We start from the raw sequence: 20,713 nt of genomic DNA on the forward strand, positions 1-20,713 counted from the left end.
AATACATTATATGTTAAGAAAAAAAAAAGAAGACAATAGCAGGAAGGGAAAAATGAAGGGGGGAATCAGAGGGGGAGACGAACCATGAGAGACGATGACTCTGAAAAACAAACTGAGGGTTCTAGAGGGGAGGGGGGTGGGAGGATGGGTTAGCCTGGTGATGGGTATTAAAGAGGGCACGTACTGAATGGAGCACTGGGTGTTATACACAAACAATAAATCATAGAACACTACATCAAAAGCTAATGATGTATGTATGGTGATTAACATAACATAATAAAAAATTGTAAAAAAAAAACTAATGACGGTAGCTAACTGAACATAATAAAAAAATAAAATTAAAATAAAAGATAAAAAATAAAAAACCACACAAAAAATACTTGTTTATTTTTTTATCTCATTTATCGCAGACTGTTTCTATTTATCACATTCCACTTATTGCTTTTTCCATTTTTCTCCTGTGGTGGTGGTCAGTTAGATAAGAGATTAATTCTTAACCTGATGATAGTCATCATTTCTGGGTGTAAAAATTTTGCATCTTTCATTACAAATTAGTCCAGTGGCTCTTTTCTTCTCATAGTCCCAGTTGTCAATCTTTTCCTCTTCCTGAGTGCATTTGTTTACTCTGTATGGTGAATATTTTATACTATATGCTATGTAATATTTAATTCAGCTAAAATGCCTGATGTCATTTGATTGTGACTGTGAAATTTATTTTAGAATATTTTTTTCCATCAAAAATTCAGAATCATCACTTACAAAGCAGTACGACAGATGTCCGTGTAGGCATCACATTTTGGAGACAAGTTCTACATTTCAAATTAGTTCTGTCACTAACAGTAAAAGTTCCTTCAGACTAAAGTTATAACACAAAACAAACATCTATATTTTGACCAAATGTCTAATTCCAGCTCAAGAAAAGCATTGATAGTTCTCCAGGAGCATTTATTTTTTGCAGTATACAATCTCTCAATGATGAGATGTATAAAAAATATACAGCTTGAAGCATTTACTCAGACTTATAATTCATGCACAAAAATCTTGTTTAGGAAATCAAGAAAATATATTTCCTCTCCCATTTTTTTTTGTAATTTAGCTTTATTTGGATAGTTTGAAAATAGGTTAAAATAATTACATGTGGAATAAGTTTGGAAAAGTATAATCTTAAAATGTTTTTCTCTCTTTAAATAGTAAATATCAAATATCCATTTTCTTCAAAGTGCAGTTGCAATAGGTAGGTCCACATTGCTTTTACAGACATTATTAAAACATCATCTCAAACTCAAGGAAACTTTTATGTAAATTACTTTTTTAACCCTCCAAAAATTTAAAATTCAACTCAATTTATTTTTATTAGATGGGATCCTGGCTAGTTTCCACTTCCTGAGGCTTTTTTATTCTGAGTTTATTTTTAAGAGTAATTATCTTCACCTACATAAACTTCCTGGATTTCAGAATACTTAATTTGCTGGTCAAGTGTCTCTGCTATCCAGATGAAAGGTACGTATCATGCATTCTCAAAGGGACCCAAAATTTAGACCAGATGCCATCTACTCAGGGGTACAGGAGGAACTGAAGCATTAAATTGTTGGCAGTATCAGCCAACATGTGTAGCTCATCATTGCAAACAAGTGTTCAGCCAAAGGAATGGTGTATGGTCATTGTGACCCACACATGTTGGAAGAGTTCCAGAAATGACATAACACATTATGCATTAATATAGAGCAGGTGGCAGGTAGGCACCCAAGGTAAGCTAAATGAATGTGTAACTTACTCTTGAAGTTGGATAATTTATAGACTGACATAATTTAGATATGTAGGCAAATTCTTAGCAATAAAAACAGAGTGCTTGCATTTAGGTTCTCGTTACTCAGAAGTTTATCCGTGACTTATACAAAGACGTTGGATTTAAAATGCTCTAAGCAATTCACGGTCACACAAGATTTGCCTTTTTTATCACAAATTCAGAATTTCAGGATAATTCTTATCTTTTTCTTTCCTTTTTATTTATTTATTTTTTATTTTTTAAAGATTTTATCTATCCATTTGACAGAGAGAGACACAGTGAGAGAGGGAACACAAGCAGGGGGGAGTGGGAGAGGGAGAAGCAGGCCTCCCGCAGAGCAGGGAGCCTGAGGCGGGGCTCGATCCCAGGACCCCGGGATCATGATCTGAGCTGAAGGCAGGCGCTTAATGACTGAGCCACCCAGGCGCCCCAATTCTTATCTTTTTCTACATAAAGGGAAATAATAGTACTTTTATACCTTATAGGGGAGAACAAAATCTTTAATATTTGCCTTTAAAAAGTAGAATGATAGGGCAGCACCCAGAGATACCCATCTGAATAATCCGACTAAAAGAAAATCTCACATTCTTTTAGATTTCACAAGTCTCAAGGAAATATGACATATTTGACATTTTCACCTTAGTGTTTTCACACATAAAAGAGACACCTTTCAAGGGTAAGTAGCAATTTTTCTTTCCCTGTTGAAAGCTAGTTTTGCAATTCAAAGGGCAAATAAGGAAAAATGTTGCTTTGGAATTTTCTGAAATGATACAACTGACATGCAGTAAACTCCAATTCCACTGACTATTTCTGCAAGTGGCCCTGAGTCAGAATCTTAGTTGTTGAGTTGCTGAGAATTTAGAAATTTATCTCTTTTAACCAGTCTACCATGTATGTGAAAATCAGAAAAGGTGTAAAAACTTTGCATTGACAGAGTTCAGTTCCTTCAGTCTTCGTTACACATTTAGTTGTCACATAAGTCTTAATTGGATAAAATTAGACCCCTTATTTTCAATGAAATTATGCCAGGTTTTAAGTGTGCAGCAGCAACTTCATTCACTGTAGTTTTGACCCCTCAGAAATGAAAGCCAAGGTGATTTTTGCAGGTATGTATGTTATTTTTTGGAAAGGAATTCAGGGACAAGATGAGGCTGAGATTTGAAGATATCAGATGTTGAATATAGAAAATTTGCTGCAATGCTAAGCAAGGACGAGATCCTGTGAGAGCATAGAGGGCACTCACAGAAGCAGTGGAAAAGGCTAGAAAATTGTAGAAGGCTTTCAACACCAGACAGAAGAGTATATATTTAAACCATTAGTCAACAGGGAATGATTATAGGGTTTAGGAAAGGGTATGGAATGATTAGTGTTGTGCTATTAGCGAGAGCATTTTGGCAGGAGTGTGTAGAATAGAATGCAAAGGAGAGAAAGGAGGACTGGGAGATGTGGTACTGTGCAGGGTTTGAACATCAGGCCCTGGTTTCTGACAGACATGGGTTTGAAAGTATTCATGAGTTCCAACCTCCCGTTTCGTACAACACTTGAGCACCGGTCACATCCTGCCCCTATGGAGGTAGCAGCAGAAGCTGTGTGTACCTGCTCCTCAGGATTCTGAGTCTTGCTCCACAGGGCTCCTCCGCTCAGGTTCTGGAGTTCCAGCAGGTCTCGATGGGCTTTTCCCTCAAGCTCCTTTGGTCTGGTATTCCCAATCTCCACCATTTTGCTGTCTGAGGCCCAGCAGAGCAGCTTCCTGCAGATATGTCTGGATTACTTCAGCATCCTCTTTTTGCTTTTTCAGGCTTTCAGAGCATGTATAAGCCAAGTTCTTTGCCAAATCCCTTTATTATAATACCTAGTGTGGTTACCATTTTCCTGGCTGGACCCTGACTGATAGAATGAGGGCAAACAGATGTATAATCTATGTAGACAATGTGGTGGAAACAGAGGAGTGTAAAAGCCTGGGTATGGTCAGGGAAGGGAAGGGAAGTCGCTGGATGTGATTAGAATACATAGCTGAACAAGAGACATCCTGAAAATTAAGCAAGGAAAATTAGGGTGGGATTTCAATGATGTATTGTCTCATCATATACAAGCAAAACTGGCTTCTGTAACTTGTATCATCCATCTCAAGAATTTCCTCAAGAACACAATGACCCAGTGAAACTCTTAAAATGTGAGAGTCTCTAAAAATATATGGAGACTCATGGGGTGCCTGGGTGGCTCAGTCATTAAGCATCTGCCTTCAGCTCAGGTCATGATCCCTGGGTCAGCGGGAAGCCTGCTTCTCCCTCTCCCACTCCCCCTGCTTGTGTTCCCTCTCTCACTGTCTCTCTCTCTGTCAAATAAATAAAAAATAAAATCTAAAATATATATATATATATACTCGTAAGCATCCCCATCAGGGTAAGTGGCCTATAGGGGCATCCAGGGAGATGTGTAGTAGGCAGATGGATATATGGTTCAGAGCTTCATGAGAGCAATCATGACTGAAGATAATATTTTGAAGTCATCAGTATACAGATCACAATTGGACTTTTGGAGGCCATTGAGGTCACCCCAAAAGAGGTCAGAGAGTGAGACAGCACAGTGCTTATGGCTAAACATGAGAAGAAGCAACAGTTTCCATTACTCTTCAATAGGGTCTCTGTGCTTTAAACAAATCATTTGGATTTCTGTCTCTCATGTATTATTTACTAATTCCTGCCTGTAACCCTAGAATAAAGTTACATATACCTGGAATAAGATACCTGCTATTTCTAGCAATACTTGCTGTGAAGACAACACTGGATAGTAGAATAGGTTTGGGCTTAGGTCCTAAAATCTTGGATTTGAAGTAGGGTGGACATAAAGTCATCTCTCTGCTTCCAAATAGTTAAGAACTCTTCAACCTCAGGGATTCTCTGTTTTCTCTTGTGTAATATTAATATTAATAATAGTAGTTTCCTATCGGGGTTGTTTTATGCATTAAAGGTCATACAACATTAGTTGACAGCTACTAAATGCCAGTTGCTGCTAGGTTGTCACCATGGGTAAAAGAGGAAGAAGAACACACAGTCCAGTAGGGGAGACAGATACGTTAGGAAGTGAATATAATGCAGTATATAAAGTGAAGCAATAGGGAATGTATAAGCTACAAGGCAAGGAAGGATTGATAGATGCCATTTCAGCTGTTGAAGCTGAATCTTGAGGAAACTATGTGAGTTAACTGAATGAAAATGGAAGAGTATAGTATTGGGAATTTAATGTCAGATTTTAGTAAAAGAGTTTTTTTTTCCTTCCCTTTGACTACTTCCTTCTAGTCCCAGCTCAAAATCCACCCATTTCAGAAAGATTTCCTGAGCTTACTGGCCCCCTTTGTACCTCCCCTTAGTCCTTTATTCTAATTCACTTGAAAGCACACATATTATTTTTTTTTATCATTTTGCTTTTGTGGTTATAATTGATAACTGCCTTTATGTTTTAGTAGGTGCCCCTATTTTTTTAAATAGAAAGAAAATTTACTAGGGAAAATTATTTTAAGTATTCTTTTGATGTCTGTAACATCAAAATAGTAACTGCTTGATAAATTTTTAAAAACTTTTTATCATATATATAGCAGGTGAGGTACATTAGTGAAAAATATATTTACAAAATGATTCTTAATACAGAATCATCTTGTTCTTACATAAATCATAGAAGAAGATCAAAAACTAGGTGGTCACAACGTCGTGACACCAGTAGTCTCCACAGTCTGGTAGGAAATGATGAGAGTGGAGGAGGGATTTTGAGATGAGAAAGTCATAACAAACACTACAGACAACTCTTTTCAGAGGTTTTGCTGTGAGGGTAGCAGAGGACTATGATGATACTTAAGGGAAAATAGAGGGGATGTGGGGCCATTATTTATTTATTTATTTATTTATTTATTTATTTATTTATTTATTTATTTTTGATAATAAGACCCCCAGACATTTTTGTGTATTCCTGGGAATGTTCCAGTAAAAGGGGGGAAATTAATGATGCAGGAGAAAGCCCTGGAACCTTTGGCAAACATCTTTTCCCTCTTCTGTAAAATGCAGGGTCTAAACTTGGAGATCACCATGCTATGTTTAGCTTAAAAATTTCTGTTCTATGGTTCTCTCTTCTTTCGTTTTTTGGGTCATTATCCCACACTGATAGGATTGTATAACTATTATGTTAGTATTTAAAGATAATTGCATTCCTAACAGAATATGAAGTAAACATATAACAGAATGTTGCTCTGATTTTATATCAGTGACTATATTTATTTCAAATGATGAAAAAGAAGACTGCTCTGTTCAATGACATCTCTCGGACATATAAAATGTGATAGACTTTTCAGAATAGGTGACTCAAGAAATTTGAATCTGAAGGGAACATATTTTCAGTGATAACTCAGGCAGGGTTATTTTTGCTGTATTATGGAGGGGAGATGTGTGACCAGCTCATGTCTACAGGGATCGTTGGACAAGCTTTCATCTTCTCATTCTCAACATGAGGTAGACAGAGTACCCTACTTTTCAGGAAAGTGCTCCACAATCTGTGAAAAGAAGGGGCAAATCCCTTGACTTTAGGTAAGATGAGCATGCTTTTTTTTTTTTTTTTATTCATGGAAGGGCAGGTTGGTCGTGGTATCTCCCACTCCATTGATAGCTAGTGTTTGGTCTGCAGATTTTTATGTCTGGGTGATTCCAACTCTTTAATCACCTTATATAGCAAGAAACTGAGAAGTTGATGTGTGCATCTTAGACATGAAACAGGATCTGCTTGATCCATAAAGTGAGGAAGAGGAGTTTTGTGTGTCTGATCCCTTGAGCCTCCCTTTGTGCTGTTTTGGAAACTCTGATCGTTGCAGGGTGTCCCCCTGACCACAAGCACCTTCACCACCAAATTATGGTTCAAAAAAGAGACTGGTGCAAAGCAACATCATTGAAAATATCCTCACGTGATCAGTGGTTTCAATTTGGAATCTGGTGCTAGTTTATGGAAGAGATGAGAAGGAAATTTTTCCTGTCCTGGGGATTTTGTATGTTTTTCTGTCTCTTAGATTTTTCCCTTAAAATGTGGTTGTGAAAAGCAGATGTTCAGTAAAGCTGAAAGTCTTGGAAATATTCATCATTGCATGGTAACCAAATACCTCAGGGTATACACTGTCTGTAGTAGCAAAATGATCTTTTTTCCTATGCCTACCATGGAATTGTAGCCATTGAACTGATGCAAAATATGCCCTCTAAATTTAGCCTGCATTCAAATCCGTTTATTGTTTAAAGAAACCATGCAATGCCAAGGGTATTTTAATCTTTCATAAATTAACTGCATATCTATTTTGCTGATTAGAATGAATCAGATAAGAACACGAAAAATTAAGTTTCTGCCCCAAATATCACAAAATGAATAAAAAGTTCTCCTTAAAAATTTACTGAGATCACAACTTTGCCTCTAATAGCAGTGTCCAATGTCTGGTATTTGGCAACACATAATGAAAAGTCATTGTAACTGCTATTTTGGTATAGCATCATGGAGAACTAGAAATTTCCAGGACCTCAATCATAGCCCATTGTTGGAAGGTGACCTTGAACTTCATTAAATATTCAAAGTCTCTCACCTCCTGGCAACATTTAAAATGTGGAGTCTTTGTTCAAATATGTTGAAACTACCTTTATTTTCTGACATTTGTCTGTATAAGGCATGGTATTCATTACATTGGTTTTATATTGAAGAAATAAATTTGAAACAAACATTTTGTTACAGCAGAGGCTAATATTCATAACTGGTTTCTTGAATACTAGATAACTAATCAGTCATGGATATATATTTTTTTAAAGATTTTATTCATTTATTTGAGAGAGAATGAGCTAGAGAGAGCATGAGAGGGGGGAGGGTCAGAGGGAGAAGCAGACTCCCTGCTGAGCAGGGAGCCCGATGCGGGACTCGATTCCGGGACTCCAGGATCATGACCGAGCCAAAGGCAGTCGCTTAACCAACTGAGCCACCCAGGCGCCCCAGTCATGGATATATTAACAAGTTATTCATGATGTTCTTGTTTTTACTATGAAGTAAATTTTTAAAAAGCCCTTTGGCTGGGGTGTCGTGTGATATTGTAATGATACAGTGCTGATAATAATTTCTACTGGGGAAGCATAGTAGCTGTCTTTACACTCACCAAAGTAATAAGCAAATTCCCAATTTATATACAGTCTTTCCTCAGTTTGTTACTTTCTGAAAATTGCTTTGAAAGTTAATTAGAACTATATAAAATATACCCAGCATGCTAGTCCTGAAGAACAGCACACAATTGGGGGGAATACTTTATCAAAAAAAGCAGAATATTTATGTCATTGACTAAATTTGGCAGTGTACTCCAATGCCTGCCACCCAGTCTTTTTTGAGTAACCCACCCACTTTCTTCTCCCTCTCTCTGTACCCTCCACCCCAGTTTAATCTTAAATTGATACATTGACCATTGTTATACATTCACGAATGTATATTTGAGAGCTATTTCTGGTCCCTAATTTTAGCAATATTATGTTGACTATTAGCATAACGCATAACAACGAAGACAATGACCCATCCCAGAGTGTTTTCAGTTCATGATCCATGATCTGACTTTACTTATCAACCAAAGTTTATTGGTCTGTAAACATGGTCCCTTTAAGTCATCATTATCCTATACTGAATCATCAACATACAGTTTCAAGCTAAACTAGCAGTAACTCCTTTGGATGCTTACATACGTCACAGAACAATGAAGGCCATGTGTATTCCATGCTGAAGGCTGATGAGTGCTTGAGGTGTGTGGGCAGCAGACACTGGGAGGTGCTATAACCAATGGAAGGAGGGACAAAAAGAGAGAGGCAAAAAGTGAGTGAATTGTGTGGGTCTGATTTTATGGAATGATCAATCTCAACCTTTTTCACCTTGGTCACTCTTGATAAGACAGAGTTTGTCCCCATGGCATTGGGATCTACTGAGAGAGTGAAAAAGACGGACTGGGGTTTATGTTACAGGGAGGTGTGCTTGGACCACAGTTGAAAACGAGCAATTTCAAATATCTGTTAGCTATTCAGTGTGAAGGGATGCAAGGTGGGTGCAGTATGGAGTCCTCAACTGAACTGAGGGCTAGACATCATTTGGAAAACTTGTGTCTACACCCTGATATTGATTTGGTGACACAAGAATCGAGAGACTCAAGTCCTATCTCTGGCTATACCACAATCTAGTTTTAGAAGTTTGAGGAAGTAGTCTCACATCTCTGGGTCTCTTTTTCTTGCTCAGAAAAAAAAAAAAAAAGCCACAGGAGTCCTAAATGATCTCTAAGATTCCTTTTAACTCTAGAAGTCTATGGTTACTGAAAAGAATGAAAATCAATGGGAAAAAGAGCCACACTGTATCAACAATGCTTTACTTACTTTCAAAAAAGATCTCTTTTATGCCTATTCTGATGCTTTAAATATGTCGATTCATAATTTTAAGTCTATTAAAGTCATAGATTTCATATAATAGAAGAATGATAATTCTCAAACCAGGGAAATTTTGACAATTGTGTGTTTCTAACAGCAGTTGGAAAGCAGTTAACTTTTTAAACAGCGAATACTGCATTTATTTACTCTATTTGCTGTGTGGAAACTTACCACTGCCAACTTCAGCCACAGAACATTCTATAAGAAGCAGTTGTGGTTTCCAGATGAGGGCAAGTGGATAGTGTTTTCCAAGGCCACTTCAGGAGCATCTAAGATATGTAAGCACATTTTGCGTCTTGGCACAATGAACTTGTTATGAATTCTCTGTGCCTGGCTCTCTGTCTCCTACCCCAATTATTACCTTCTTATTTTGGCAGACTAGAACAACTGAGAACTTCTGTGGGATGAAAGAGCTGGTTCCAGTGGTCTCAGCGGTGCCTCAAGTCTTCCTTCAGATAGATTCTTTCAGAATGAGACTGGAAATGCCACTTGGAAGATCTGATTCTACCCTCCACATTAAGCAAAACACCACTCCGTGTATCCTCAACTGGAGCCTGGGTTCTCATATGATGCTTATTTTTTCTTAAGTGGAGCAAAGATCATGCCAATAAAAAGTAAAGAATACTGATTTGACATATATTTAAAGCTGACGTCTACTTTGTATGTGACATTTAGTAGGACACTGTTCAAGCCGCACTTTGGAATATGTGTACCTGTTAGTGCAAGCTTCTTGTTGCAAATTTCCTACATAATTGTTTAAAATGTTATAAATAGAAAAAGATTATTTGTCATAATTGCTGAAAAGCTATTTTTGACGGGGCATAGCATCTGCGGTCCTTTAATTCACTTGGTGGTTAAAGTGTGACAAACACTAAAAGTAATATAAATTCAGACTAAAACAAGAGATGTGAGCCCATTCTACTCTCTACTGGACACATGCCGTTTATAGCAGTGGGTTTTCTGGGTCTCAGAGGAGTTGAAGATACAGAGTTATTTAGCAGTATCTGTTGCTCAATATACATAGTGGTTATTGACTATAGTCTGATTAATTGAAAGTATCAAGTTTTCTAATGTGGAAGGCCTATACAATCATTTTTAAAAGGAAATCCTCATACTCCTAAAATTGTTAGTTCCAGTTGCCGTATTTAAGATGTGTCAATATATGGACAAATGGAGGGGCGCCTGGGTGGCTCAGTCGTTAAGCGTCTGCCTTCGGCTCAGGTCATGATCCCAGGGTCCTGGGATCGAGCCCCACATCAGGCTCCCTGCTCAGCGGGGAGTCTGCTTCTCCCTCTCCCACTCCCCCTGCTTGTGTTCCTGCTCTTGCTATCTCTCTCTCTCTGTCAAATAAATAAATAAAATCTTTAAAAAAAAAAAATATATGGACAAATGGAAAGACATTTGGAAGACAATGAACAGCTTGAGCCTAGGTTAATAGAGTAGAAATATCACTGTTTTTTTTTTGTGTGTGTTAGAATACTTATATTCTAGTTTCAGCTTTATCACCCATTTCATGTATTTTCTTGAAGAACTTACTTTATTTCTATAAAATAGCATCTGAAAATGGATAGCTTACTGATGTTGGCAAAATTGTAAGATGCTCCCTGATTCTCATTCGCAGGCATATATGCCCTGTATAATCCCCTTGTCTTGGGCCTGGTGGTACCTGTGAATACCAGGGAATATTACTCCCATGATTATTGATATTATATGTTATGTGGAAAAGATGAAGAGATTGTAATGTTGTAATAATGATTAATCTTGGGGAGAAGGATAGTGACGGGAAGAAAGAATTATGTGACTCCTAGGTGCAGACAATTTTCTCTTTCTTGATCTGAATACTGATTACCTCTCTGTGCACAGGTTACATAAATTCATGGAGCTATAATATGTGTACTTTCTGGATGTTTATTGAGTTTCAGTATAGCATTATAGCATTTATATGTACTTTTAAAGAGCTATTTTTCTTTCAAACTATTAAAAAGTAAAATTATCTAAATGATAAAAAATAAAATTATTTAAATATAAATGTTAATTTGTTTTGAAAAATTATTTAAATTTTATTAAATATTTTGATTAAAGTAACAGCATTTATAATTCTAGCATTTAATGTTCATCTAATTGCCAGTGAAAGAATTTATTCCATGCTTCATGTATTTTGAATCTAGTTCCACATATATTTATATTTAAGAGTAAGATGATTTGTGGAATATTGTAAATTGTTCTTCAGCCGCCATCTGCAACTGCTGTGAGTACTATACTAATTCATGAGTAGTCACAAATCCAAAAATTGAAACACAAAAAGAAGGAAGAACACAGATGCTTGACACTACTATGAAATGGTACTTCATTATTCAAGAATCCTACTATCTAGGAGGAAGAATTTTTAAATTAATTACCCTTTTTCTTACATAAGCACTGCTTTCACTCAAATCTTTTCCAACCTAACAAAAGCATTGCCCATTTTTGATATTTGCCCACAAATCTTCATGGTGTTCAGATGCAGTCTCCTGTTGCTACAAGGACATATGGGCTGAGATGTGAGAAATATTTCTCTGGGGCCTGAATAGTTTCAGAAATGAGAGAGGATGTTTGGAGTTCCAGGTCATATCCTGCCAGCACTGGGAGCAGGGTCCCATGTGCAGAGTTGCCCATATGTTCTTTAGTCAATGTATTTGTTCCTTTAATTTTTTTCTGATATGTGTATTCTCTAAGGTGTAGAGACCAAAGCAGAAGCCTTTTTTGCCTGCGTCTGAGGTTGAGCCTAAGTGACAATGCTAAGGTTTTTTGAAAATTTTAGCATTTTGAAGAGGAGAGATTCATAGTGTCATTTAATGCTTTAATAGAGGAAGGAAATGTGATTTTACTGCATGAAATAATGTATATTTACTATCTACGTCTTGGAAATCCATCAGCACCATCATATTTTATGCTTTGTAGTTAACAACAAAGTGGTATTTGTTTTCTTTCCTTGTCTAAAGTACCCACTGTATTTTATCATTTATTTTCAAGTTAATATTTTCTTAGTGAAAGCTCCTGCTTATAAATATTTATCAAAATAAGACAGAATATTTTTGTCTTTCTGTATTTTCCTTTCCTTCATCATTCACATTGTAGCTATATATTTCTTACTATGAATTTCTTAGAAAAATCCTTCCTGATATCAAATATTGTTCCTGTTTCCTAATACTGAATATTGCTTAGTTAGAGAGAAAGGTGGCTCCTTTCTAAGGTAGGTAGTTTTTGTCATTCTTTAGTATGGATAGTAAATATGACACTTTGAGTAAGATTGCTCTTATTTTTAAATGAAAAAGTTTCCATGATGTTATCAATTACTGGACTCTTTGATTATAATATTAAATTCAGCTGGAAAGTTATGTAATTGGGAACTTCAATTCATGAGATGCTCTGAGCAGTTGTTCCTGCCATTACTACTAAATATAATTATAACAGAACAGGTCTCGGTAGATTGTGGACATGCCTGGAGAATTGTATAATGAGAACACGATTGTTAACCTAATAAATTTGACAACAAACAATTTGTGAGATGATGGTAGTGATTTTAATATAAATGAACTTAGCACTCGGTTGTAAATGTTTCTATTAGGAGGGAAGCATTCAGAAACAAAAGTTACTTTTTATCACCGATTTCATGGTAAACTGAATTGTCATACATCTATCTCTTTAGAATTGGATGTTGCTTCTTTTCGAGGGAATAGAGAAATCATATCAGTATCTAGAGATCATATTTATATAAGAATGAAGTGAACCTACTAATTGCTTCTCTGCTTAATCTCTTATAACATGGAATATCTTAATATAAGCTATAAAATTAAAATTTTATTTTTGTTTTAGGATATCTTTGAAAATGTAATTGTAGTTTTATTTCACACAAATTAAAACAAAATATAAAACAATTCAATGAATTGCTTCTATTTTAAATAATTTTGAAGTTTTGCTTTTTACATGAAATCTCAAATTTTTTTAAATTTAAAGTTGCTCTTCCTTTACTAAAGAATAAGAAAGAAGAGCTTTGGAGTGCAACCTTGAACTAAGAGTCAAAGGTGGGACACTTTTGTATTTCTTCAAACATTTGTTCAGTAGGTATTTTTAAAAATGTTTATTGCCAAATTAAAAAGAAATCTTGGCTGTAATTTGGAAGATGATACATAAATATAAAACAGTATTAGATAACTTCTGTTTTCGGTTATGAGAATGTAAAAGAAATCAGCTTACTTTCTCACCTGAGATCAACTAGAAAAGTAGACTATATGAATAAACATTTTTTAGACTTTGGATAATAAGCAGCTCACAGAAGTGATCCCCAACAGAAGAGGAAAAAGTGATACAAGTCCTTTAATTGTCCTCTGTTTACTGCCTGTAGAGAGTTTTTTTTTTGACCAGAGTGAAGAGGTGGGGATGGGGAAACCAAAACAGAACCCAGAGCCTTTGAGGAAACAAAGGTGGTTTTGGGGAGGCTAAGTTAGACCAGCAGGGCTGAATACCAGGATGAAGGGAGTTGTACAGAGAGAGCTCTAAAAAATCTGCAGATGGGTCTCTCAAGTCCTTGACCCAGTCACGACATGCACATGTATAGGCGGAAACTAACTGAGATAGAATCACATGAAAGAAAAGCTAGAATAATCCCCAGAATTCAGATGGCTCCCAACTCAGAAGACGTCATCAGTGAATTCTATCAAATATTAGAGGAAAAGGTAATACCAATCCCATATAAACTTCCAAAAAACAGAGGAGGGGGAGACACATCCCAAATGTTCTGAGTCCCAAATTAGCCTGACACCAAAAACAGAAAAAAAAATTAAAAGAAAATTAAAGACTAATATTTCCATTAAATGAACACAACTATCTTTAATAAAACATTAGAAAATAAAATTAAATCAAAAAAATAAAATAAAATCACAATTTACTTTCTTAAAAAATATGCGGCAATTTAGTTCTTTGCAAAAATAAATTATTTTCAATTAAAACAAAGATTCAATGTTATGCAGAAACAAAAAAAAGAGTTTGCCAAAACAATGGAATAAACTTTAATTAAGAAAATATCTTAAAGCAGATATTTTACCAGAATATGGTTTGGCATTCTAACCTTTGTCATAAGAAATGAAAGTAAAAATTTGTGTAATTAAAAAAATTAATACAGAATTTATTAAAAAGAAAAAAATAAAACATTAGAAAATATATAACAATATTTTTAAAAAATGGATGACACTTCATAACCTAGCAGGTTTATTCTAGGTAGTAGTAGCAAAGTTGTTTCATTTTGAAATCAGTAAATATAATTCACCATATTAACAACTAAAAGTGAAGAAAAAATCTCTATAGATGAAGAAAAACCATCTGGCATAATTCAGCATCCATTAATTCGTGCACCTGATAGGCGACACACAATTTCATTTGTTTCATTACTAATCTGTCCACTTTGGTTTAGTTTTTGTCAACCGAAGATTCTATGAGAGAATTAAGCCCAAGTATCCTGAGGCAAAGCTTGGCAAACTTTTCTGTAAATAGCCAGATAGTAAATCATTTATGCCATTGTACCTTGGAAGAAGCCAGAGAAGATGTGTAAACAAATGGTTCTGGCTGCACCTCAATAAAACTTTGTTTATGGACAATAAGATTTGAATTTCACGTAATTTTCATGTATCACAAAATATTCCCCTTCTTTTTACTGTTTTCAACCATTTAAAAATGTAAGAAGTCATTCATAGCTCATAATGTATATTTTAAAAAAAAGATAGGGACGCCTGGGTGGCTCAGTCGGTTAAGCGTCTGCCTTCGGCTCAGGTCATGATCCTGGCGTGCTGGGATGGAGTCCCGCATTGGGCTCCCTGATCAGCGGGGAGCCTGCTGCTCCCCCTGCTTGTGTGCTCTCCCTCCCTCCCTCTCTCTCTCTGGCAAATAAATAAATAAAAAATCTTAAAAAAAAAAAAAGATAGCTGGCTGGATTTGGCCTGCAGGCTATATTTTGCTGACCTCTGCTCTAAGATATTCATTCTATGTAATGAATTTATTTATTATGCATTTCGCATGTACCATTCTTGGAAGAGCTGAGAAAATTATCCCCAAATGTGTGTTCTTTGACTCAGATGTGGTATCCTGATTGAGAAAAGCTGCATCGTATCGCTAGGTTTCCCTACTGTAAAGTTACCTCACTCCTTTGTAAAATGCATTTTGTGGGAAGAGATACTGTGAGCTATATAAATATCTTTTCACATAAATAAACTTTCAATTTATTCATGTATTTATTTATATCTGTAAGGACTTGAGATTCCCTACTTCATCCAATGAGTCATAATCTGTTATTATTTATTTTCATGCTTAAATTTTTCCTGCTTGGAGCACTGGGAACCCATTCATGCTGGCTCCAGTTTCTTTTTGACTTGTCCACATTATTCTTTGAGCATTTCCTTTTTGGAAGAACAAGATTTTCTAGATTCATCCTTGTCCATGCTTGGTGCTGCAGCCCTGGAATTAGCCATTTCCCCCACAAAAGTTCTGCTTCCTTTTACTAGAGAGTGGGATTTAGAAGTCAGTCTCTGAGAACTAGATGTGCTTTTTATTATTGGGGTGTTGCTATACCCAGACCCAATCAGTGGACAGGCATCTATGTGTGCTCAAACATACGTATATTCAGGCCTCCTCTCATGGAGAAGACTTGTTTCTATGGTTCTGACATCTTGCACTGGGCCACCTCATGTGGAGGTGCCCTCCTCAACCAGCTCAGGTTCTAAAACGTCCTGTAAGCGTGGACACCTTGCTTGGGTTATGTTACCTGATTCTGGAAGACCCATGTGTGGAAAGCCTCCTTACCCCACATGGGCTCCAACATCACATGGCAGGTTGCCTCTGGGGGTGAGTGGCCACCTTACCCTGTTTGAATTTGTAACACTGTGCCAGCCTCTTTCCCTATTTGGGACCTGACACCCTGTATGGGTAGCCCTACAATGGGGGTGGCCTCCTCACCCTGCTTAGGTTCTAATCCTCCATATGCCTCTTGTCTGTGGGGCCACCATGTGGACTCTACTGATGCTGTCATACCCTACTGCCACTGCAGGCCCTACTCACTGTTTGCACAGTGACCTACAGGGGTTGGGGGAATAATGGCTCCCCAAAGATGTCCACATCCTAATCTCTGTAACTTCTTAATATGTTAGGGAACATGAAGAGGGAAATTAAGATTGTTAACCAGGTGATCTTGAGATGGGGAGATAATTCTACATTATCCAGGTGGGCCCAATCTGATCACAAAAATCTGCATAAGGGAGGCAGAAAGGGGAGAACTAAAGGGATGGTAGCGTAAGAGGTACTCAGCCCAATGTGGTTGGGTTTGAAGATGGGAGGGGACCAAGAGACAAGGAGTGCAGGCAGCCTCTGGAAGCTAGAAACGGCAGAGAAATGGATTTTCCTTTAGGTCCTCCAGAAAGCAATGCAGTCCTATTTTGGACTCCTGAATTCTAGAATTATAAGATAATAAATTTGCATTGTTTCAAGTCACCATGTTTGTGGTAATTTTGTATGGCAGTGATTGACAGGAAATAAACACTTACTTGTTCTGCCTCACCTAATTGCTTTAGGACCAAATTGTTCAGGAAAGGAAGGAAAGAGGGAGAGGAAAATAAATGCATGTCTTTTAGAAACAAAATCATAACCCAAATAAATGATGTAATAACATAAATACAAAATAATATTTATTGTAACCATTCCAGGCAATGGAAAGCTGATTTCAGAGATATTTCTGGGGCAGGAGGGGCCTTGCAGCATTGCTCAAGTCACATTTCTTAAGTAATCAAATCTGGGACACTGTCAAGGTCAGAATCTCTCTTATACATATAGGATAAATATCCTTAGGTATGATGAGGAACCAAAAAGTCTTTAAACATAAAAAGGAACTGTCATTTGAATAATATCATTCAATGTATAGAGCCTTTCTGTTTATATTACCTCATAATCCTCATAAATTAACTCTTCCCATATTATTTTATGATTACTTTATGAGGCTCAGAGACACTAAGAAATTTGTCCAAGGGCTGGTGCATTATTGAAATTGAAGAACAATAGTGTCCTGACTCTAAGATCAGAGCTCTTTTACTCTGCTGTTACATCCCAATCTCCTACTTAGTTGTGAAATTTCACCTGTCTCTTGCCAAATCACTTCCTACAATGTTTCTGTAACTTTTATTTGATTTATTTGTATATTTAATCTGCTCTTTTACTTGAGATTTGCGCTCATTCACTTAACAAGCCATGAATACAGAGCTGAAAGACCTTAGAAAGTGCAAAAATGGTTCTTAATGATAGGACTTTTGGTTTTTCTTAAACTAAAGGTAATTTGCCTGTTATTTAGGTGCATTTTCATTTCCAGTGCTCAGGAGAGAATGTGGTATACATTAGATTCTTAAATTCTGCTAAAGGGAAAAAAACCCATAATTTTGCAGTGGAAGTGAATGGCCACCCTGTGGCTTTTCCATTAAAAGACTATTGAAAGCCAATTTAATTCAGTTTAACTGCAGTCTAGCATCTTAATAGTTATAATAAAGGAAGTCACAAGGATGCTCATTGTCTCTGCATAATTTCAATAGCTCCCTCCAGAATTTTAGGGTAAATGCTTAAAATTAGCAATTAACTTTCAAATTTTGTTTTGGGGGATGGCTAAGTGTACCCTAAAACATGCATCCTTAGGTTTTGCAAAATATATTTTAATTGATAAGGAATTACTAAGTGCAAAGAAACACATACCCAATATCTCTGAATGCATAAATTTCTTTTTTCTAATTCAGGTACAGTGTTAAACGGGGATTTTTTTATAATGATAACATTTTTTTTAAGAAAAGCGGTCTATTACCATACTGAAGGGGATGAGAGATAATAGAGTTTCACTTTAATGAATAGCACCATAATAACCACTTTATCACAAGGCTATTTCTGTATCCAAAATGCCTATAATGGCACTATATGCTGGTATGGGAATTATACTTTGTGCTTGAAAGAGAAATTAAATATAAACAAATTTATTTTTATCCTGGTTAGTTTTGAAGCAATTTCATGGAAATGGAGCATCCTTTATTTGTACACAATATTAATAAAGATAGGGAATTGGGACTTTGTGGTTTGCTATTTTGCATTAAAAAGACTGTCTTAGGTCCAGAGACTCTCCCTGCTTGCCATGAAGTCTGTATCTTGATGGTCAATTTGTCTTGAGCTGCTCAGAAAACCAAATTCAATGAGAAAGTGAATTATCAAACATGGGGTCTAAGTTACTATATTCTCTTCCTTTCCTTTGAGAAATTTAAAAAAAACCGGAAGATGATTCTATTAATACAAAATCAGAACAAAGAGTATAGGATGATCGTATAAAATAAGTGAGCAAGTTGTTGAGTATCTTAGTGAGCCATTCTTCTCAGTTACAGAGAAATATTTGTAAAGACGTCAAACTGCTGGTCTGCTGAGAAAACTTGAGCTAGGAAGTCCCCATACAAATTGATAAATTTGGACACTTCTAACCTTTTTCTTGAAAGTCAGGACAATATAACAAAGTATTTTTCTAACATTTTATTATGGTGATTTTCAACAATACAGCCAAAATTGAAAGCATTTTACAGTAAACACCAGAATAGTCACCACCAAGATTATACCATTAATATTTTGCTATGCTTTGTTTTATTACATCCCTGTCCACATATCCATACCCCTCAGACAAAAAAAAGAATATATACAGTATGACACTATTTACAAAAATATCAAAAGTGCAGGCTAAGCTAATCTATGATGTTAGAAGTCAGGGTGCTGGCCGTGCTAGGTGGGAGGGGTTATAAAGGAACTGGGGCACCATAATGAAAGAGGACTTCAACCACCTCCATTTTGACTTCAAACTTTCTAATTGGTTAAGTTCTTCTTACCAGTTTATCTCTTAACTCAGGCAGAAGACCCCGCAGGCACAGCAGCCCCTGATGGGAACTGAAACTACCCCCTCGAGCAATAAAGATTGCCCTTTATTGCCCAGCAAGACCAGGAGTGACTGACCCCAAGACTATGATTGATTTGACCTTCACTGCCTACCTGCTGGTACCCACCCATCTTTGCTCCACATTTTCCTTATATAAACCTGTAAATGTTTTCAGCACCTTGGAGACAGTCTTTGAGATGTTAATCTGTTGTCTTCCAGGTGTTGGCCTCACTGAAATAAATTCCTTCCTTGTTTTACCATCACTTGTTTCTCTGCCTTTGAATTTTGTCAGTGGCAGATGTCAGTGGTGAATGGCTGAAAAACTTTGGTCTGTTTGGGAGCCATGTGCTCTTGCACCCCCATGCCCTGGCTGCAATAGTGTTTTATTTCTTCATGTTGATGATAGTTTCACAGGGATGTTCAATTTGTCAAAATTCATTGAGTTCATATGTGTGATTTGCACAGTTTTCTGAATGTTTGTTATAATGCAACAAAAAGCCAATACCAAACAAAACTATTACAAAGAGTTTAAACTCATAAAATAAAATACGGAGGTCATCAGAGTGAATAGAAATCAAACAGAAAAAAATCTAATATACTTTTCTTATTAGAGAGATGTTCAAAGCAACCTAAAGCCAAAAGCTGGAAATATGGGAGTGCAACGAAATAAACCAAATATGGATCAAAAAAAACCCCAAAACACTAGTATATTTATTTTTTCTAACAATTAGTCTGGCCCATCCAGGATTAAATATTCTAATTTACATTAGCCTCCCACCCACACACATTTATTTTACTCATAATTCAAGTAGATTAAAAATTGGTAAAGTTATCAAGGTGAACATCCAAGATAGGATATGCATTCTTCTCTAGCATGAATGGAACATTTACAAAATGATCACATACTAGACTATAAAACAAGTATGTCAATAATCCTCAAATATCAAAAAAACAAAGATCACATTCTCTGACCATAACTGTTCTTCCTGACTTCAACCCAAATCTGCTCCATATTCTGTTCACTTCATGGTAGCTGCTATGGGCTGAATTGTGTCCCCTCAAATTTTTATGTTGAAGTCCTAACCTCTAGTACCTCAGAATGTGACCTTACTTGGAAATAGGTAATCAAGTTAAAAATGAGGTATTTAGGATGGGTCTTAATCCAGTATGACCAATATCTTTATTGGTCACAAAGAGAGCATAGAAGGAAAATGATATTAAAAGACACAGGGGGAAGATGGCCATCTAAAAACCATAAGAAGAGACCTGGAACAGAGCCTTCCCTCACAGCCCTTAGAAGGAACTAACTCATCCAACACTTTGTATTCACATACAGCCCCCAGAACCATGAGAAAATAAATTTCTATTGTCTAAATCACTCAGTCCACAGAACTTTGTTATATATATAGCCCCAGCTCAGTAATACAGTAGCCAGTAATTATTTTTTAAATGTATTTTGAATACCTTAAATTATTCAATAGCTACTAACTCTTGATACAAAAA

The 20,713-nt window shown here is 36.3% G+C and overlaps 1 long non-coding RNA gene across 1 annotated transcript in view; it reads left to right on the forward strand.

The window, feature by feature from the left end:
- The window catches only part of LOC145720272 (uncharacterized), a 17,755-nt gene extending 6,458 nt beyond the window's left edge, over positions 1 to 11,297 (forward strand). The window contains exons 2-3 of the long non-coding RNA XR_014143174.1: positions 9,344 to 9,524; positions 9,624 to 11,297. This is a non-coding gene — a long non-coding RNA (uncharacterized LOC145720272). The remainder of the gene's footprint in view (positions 1 to 9,343; positions 9,525 to 9,623) is intronic.
- Positions 11,298 to 20,713: the final 9,416 nt, after the last annotated feature.

Source organism: Leptonychotes weddellii, chromosome 2 (genome assembly GCF_054177405.1).
Source record: "Leptonychotes weddellii isolate Sample4059 chromosome 2, ASM5417740v2, whole genome shotgun sequence".
NCBI lineage: Eukaryota > Metazoa > Chordata > Mammalia > Carnivora > Phocidae > Leptonychotes > Leptonychotes weddellii.